The sequence below is a fragment of the Silene latifolia genome, chromosome Y (genome assembly GCF_048544455.1).
Source record: "Silene latifolia isolate original U9 population chromosome Y, ASM4854445v1, whole genome shotgun sequence".
NCBI classification, from domain to species: domain Eukaryota; kingdom Viridiplantae; phylum Streptophyta; class Magnoliopsida; order Caryophyllales; family Caryophyllaceae; genus Silene; species Silene latifolia.
Window position 1 is genome coordinate 175,410,964 of NC_133538.1, and position 5,365 is coordinate 175,416,328.

The 5,365-nt window shown below is 33.5% G+C and overlaps 1 long non-coding RNA gene across 3 annotated transcripts; it reads left to right on the forward strand.

The window, feature by feature from the left end:
- Positions 1 to 1,111: 1,111 nt before the first annotated feature.
- On the forward strand, positions 1,112 to 5,015 carry LOC141626875 (uncharacterized). 3 transcript variants are annotated; one of them, XR_012536451.1, is made up of 6 exons: positions 1,112 to 1,200; positions 2,330 to 2,376; positions 2,643 to 2,705; positions 3,047 to 3,143; positions 3,586 to 3,768; positions 4,723 to 5,015. It is a non-coding gene; the product is annotated as an uncharacterized LOC141626875 (long non-coding RNA). The 3 variants fall into 3 exon arrangements; XR_012536449.1 differs by having other exon boundaries at positions 1,179 to 1,269; XR_012536450.1 differs by lacking the exon at positions 1,112 to 1,200 and adding an exon at positions 2,099 to 2,233.
- The last annotated feature ends 350 nt before the right edge of the window (positions 5,016 to 5,365 follow it).

The window sequence follows — 5,365 nt, forward strand, 5'->3', positions numbered from 1 at the left end:
TAAATAGGTCGGATTGGGTTATAGAAAAATTAAATGAGTCTGGTTAAGGTTGAGACAAATGACCCGTTTATGTAATTGAGTCGGGTTAGGGTTGGGGTAGTGGTGAGCCGTTTAATATTGACATGGACACGAACACGAACACGACACGACCCGATTTGTTTGTCAGGTCTACTTTCTGCAGATTACAAAGTATATGCTTCCTAATTGAATATGGATGAGGTAAGGTATATTCGGACAAAATATATATGAGCTATTATATTGGGCTAACACCGTAGAACGGGCCAAGTATCCGATCAGATAGGCTGGACAATGCAATTCGGTTACACATGTCATGGTTAGGGTTAGAATTGGAATCACATCAGAATTAGTTTATAGGGTCTTTAATTTTATCATTTTTTAAATCGAAATAACATAATTTTATACATATTTAATATTAGTTATTTTAATCATATTAGTTATTTTTTGGTACTTATATAATAGCACTTCTACAAATTTTAATTTATTTTAATAATTTTTTTCTTACTAAATATTATAAAAGCTATATATAATTCTATTTTTTAATGATGTTTGTCATTTAATGTAATAATATTAATCATGTTTTTTAAAAGTTACAAATAAAGTCTAAAAACTTAAATTTAATTTGCAACTAAACTTAAATCATATTTATTTTAACCTTTTTATAATTACAATGTCTTTAATAACAAACTCGTGCAATTTACACGAGTTTAAAACTAGTTAATTATTAATTAAATATATGAAAGCAAAAGCCAGTAAATCAACAGAAGCTGACGTGTCAAGTCCTTATGACTCCACCGTATAGCATACGTGTATATGGTATACATACATATACGGTGTAAAAACAGAATAAACTCCATTCGATTGATAGGTGTAATTAATAATAAAATAAAAATTAATAACTACCCACTATCTAACACCATCATAATCATAATTCATAACCCATTAACCTCCCACAATTTTGTATTTACTACGGAGTAAAATCCACAAGAGAATGATGGAGCATCTTAAATTTTCTCCATGGTTTTATCCCTTCTCTAAACTCTCCCAAATTTGTTTCTGCTTGCACAGTAGTTATCGTCATCGTTGTTGGTTGCTTGACCGCTGAACAAATTGTCAATTTTGCTTGATCGCTGTACCGATTTGTTTCAAAGGATCGACCGCCCATTCGTCGAAGACAACTGGGTAGATTGATCGATCTTTTCATAGTTGAATAGATAGATCCCTTTCGTTAATTTTATTGTCTAATAATTGGTAAAGTTACACTTCTCATCTCATCTTCCGCTCTAGGTTTTTTATGCTTTTTTTAAATTTCTTTGTTACCATTTGTGAATTTTACTTTGTTACAAACTCATATTTTAATCATATTTTACTTACTTCCATTGTCTCATAGGAGTATTTATTTAAGTAATAGGGTCTGTTGCTGAAATTGTTTACTCTCCGTTATCGGTCTCAATCATTGTTTACTTTTCTTTCTTTAATAATAGATGAATTTCAATCCAAGTTGAACAAATGAATGAGAATGAGAATGAGTCGGTGAGACTAATTAACAAGTTGAAGGGTAACTGTAATTCGCAAAGGCAATGCATCACTAAATTGCTATGCTGATTTAGTCACTTGAATCATTAGAGGAATTTTTTTTTTCCTCCTCTTCGAATGGAAAAGCATCACAGGGCCTGGATGAAACTTTAACAAAAGCATATGTACATTTGTTTTTAATTCTGTCTTTGCTAAAATTAGTTGTATCTCATAGTCTTGAAGTTTTCATAAACAATGAAGAATTATCACACCGATAATACAATTCCTGAAACTTTTAGTCATTACATTTTGTTTCTTCTTACAATAAGTTTATATTTTCTTGGACTTTGCTGAGAAGAGTCGAGACAATTCCAATCCTAAACCGCTTGGATTGATAATTTTCTTATTTCGGGCTGACATTTTCCCCTGGCATTGTTTTGGATTGGGTTTCTATTATAGGGTTTTGTATGATAGTGATTATAGGTGAAATCTATATACCCTTAAATTAGCTGATTATGAAATTAAAAAGAAGGTTTTTGATTGATTTTTAATCCACAAAATGCAGTTTGAATGAACTCAAATCCATACGATGAGTTCTGAGTAGAAGTGCGGGACGGTTTGATGATGCGGTGGATTATTGTTCATATAAAAGAATGGTTTCAGATTTGTGCGTTCGTATAGTTAAGGGATTATTGTTCATGTATGGCTTTAGATCAATGATTAAGGGATTATTGCTCATGTATGGGTTTAATTTTCTTATTTAATTGTATTACTAATCATTTTTAATCTATTGCAGCTGGCGAATCAGGGGTTTATTGAATATGGAAGCACGAACCGTCTTAGGTAAGTTCCGGGCCATATATTATCTTGCTACAGTTTCAGATCATTTCATTTATCATCTCCTAAAATTTAACTTCGGGAGACTTATGTTATACTCTTGTTACTAAGAAAAATAAGAAGAATGATATACTTAAACCCCAGGTATCATTTTCCATTAGTTTGCTAAGTTTGTATTTATTTCTTAACCGATTCTTAAAAAGGTTTGATCTTTACTGGGTTTTAGCTATATACTATTGATATGTAAATTTATGGAATTTTTTTGGTAGCAGATTACAATATCAAAGGACAACAAATTGAGAAAATCCCAGCTAAGCAAGTTGAGGAGATTGTAGGTAGCTGATTTTGTTTTACCTTTTAGTTTCGAGTGGTAAATCTTTCGAGAGACCGTCTCATGTTACGATAATGGGAGTCATAGTCTATGACTGTATGCCACCTGAGAAGCTACTCCCTCCGTCCCAATCATTTGTTTCATTTTTTTTATTCGTCATGAGGGGTATATTAATTAAATGTAAGCTAATGATTGAGACGGATTGAGTAACATAAAGTAAAAGGAAAAACATGGAATAAAAAGTTAAGTAAGCTTATAGTGAAACCGTCTCATATAAGAATTAGTGATTGGTGTGAACCATCATGAGTTGTTATTTGGGTTTGAATTTTTGGTGGGTTTGTGCAGGAATAGCTGGAAAGGAAAAACTTTTGGCGAGAAGCGTATAGGTATATTCATCCATTGAGAAAGGGTGGCACTTAGGGGGCTATGTCTTTACACTTGGGTAATAAACTTACGAATACACGATAAGTTTGCTTAAAGTAGTGTGCATATTTTGAGTCACTTTCGTTCTAATGGCTTTTTACAATATCTACTATGGCTAGAATTTTATGAGAATTAAGATAGATGGTGGGTGTCTGTATTGTGTATGATTTAGTTTCTTGACTGTAATTTGCAAAGGTAATGTCTTACTACAGTGTTATGCTATGCTCATCTAATCACCTGAACATTAGGGGAGATTTTGTCTCATCTTTCAATGAAAAAGCAGAAGAGGGCCTTAATGAAACTTTGATAAAAGAATATGTACATTTATTTTTAATTTTGTCTTTGCTAAAGTTAGTCGTATCTCATACTTTTAGTGTTTTCATAAACATTGAGATTTCCGTCTTCTGAAGTTTTTAGGCATTACAGTTTGTTTCCTCTTAGAATTAGTTTATGTTTTCTAGGAACTTGCTGATAAGAGCCGAGTCAATTCCAAACCTAAACCGTGCATAAAAAAATGGTGTTCAAACATCCTCACATTCTTACTATTGAATCCTACTTGAAGAATTTGAGAATTTCACAATGCTTTTGTGTAATAGAAGTGTAGAACGGAAGTATAAGGAGCTTACTATACTATTCCTATTAAGGTAATTCTATCATTCTCTCCCTTATTCATATTCTTGGTGAATTATACCATTCTGCGAAGTGAAAGAAATTCTGAACACTGTTGAATGTGTAATAGTGTCTTTTGCTGCTAATTATGAATGACACGGGTCGTTTGTTGTGTCACTGTGATGATGTTGGTATATAATTGAGTTTTTGATATAAATGTCTGATGGTTTAACCTAATTAAAGCTTTGTGAAAAATTGAACCAGCTATCTTAAAAGTGAAAAGTGTTGAATATTAGAAAACTCGCGTCAATAGAATGGCCATTGTGTCATCAGTGAGTCTTCGACTCCCGTCTTAACTACTACAATTGATATATGGCAATGACAATTATTTGTATTTTGGTTTGTTTTATTTACATGGTCCAAGTATTTGCATTGACGTCTTTGCTAATAATAGTGTGTGATTTTAACCGGCTTTGTTGTTATGGGTTTATCTCCCTTTTAGCTCTCTTTCAAGGTTCTTAGTCTCGACCCGAAAAGCTACCCCTATTTGCTTTTGTGGAGTCTATTACGAGTTAAATTTTGATAATTATTTTATTTATTTAATTTGTTGTGCTGACTCGAATGGGAAGTTGCAAGTAAAAACAATCACAATTAGTCTTGCTGAAGACGGGTCGGAACAAGTGACGGATAATGTCACTCACAAAACGGATAGGGAGGACAAGGTGGGGGCACCCCCATGTGCTTCCCTCTCTCCTCTATTTGGGTCATTTGTGAGGGAAAATGGTATCCGTCACTCCAAAGTGACGGATACGTGCCGTCACAAATGAGATTTTGTGAAACAATCAAATAAATGGTTGTTGAGAGATTAAATCAAACTGTTGATTATATCCTTGCCTTTTATATATAGAGAGAGACAGTTCATTAATTTGAAATTCGTGTGCCTGAAAAAATTTACCCCATTTTTTTAGATGTTTGTATTTAACTTTCAGGTGTGATGCCCTTAAGGGCGACATCCGTTAGAATGATAGAGTTAGTTGAGTGTCGTTCTTGCTACTACACATACTACTGCAAGAGGTGCCGAGACTGCCGACAAGACCCCTCCAAAACAGTGGGATGATTATTATCATATACTCCGTACCCTGTATGTGTAATGAAGTGTACTCTCGTAGCAATTTAACTGAAGTCCAGATGTTTTGTCTTACACAGTTACACCTATATGATGTATGAGGAAAAAAATTGCAGTTCTAATTTCATTCATTTTTAAGCTGTCATTTTACCTAAAGTACATGTTCAATCAAGTCTATTGTGGTAATAACGCAAGGGTTCTGTGTTGATTGAGTGAGTACTACAATTACAATCATATTTAAGTTTCAATTGGTCTCCCTTGTGACGGGTTACCATTTGTGACGGATATTTTGTGAGATAAAATGGTAACAAAATGGGTTAGTGGAGAAAGGGGACCACGTGAATAGTGATGCAGAGAGAGAAAAAGTGGGTACTTTATGAGGTAAAATGGTATCCGTCTCTTGTTTGTGACGGATAGGTGCCGTCACAAACAAGAATTTGTGTTTAAGTTTAGATTCGGTTAGTAGAGGACTAGAGGTGTAGAAGTCCGGTTTACATGAATTGTAC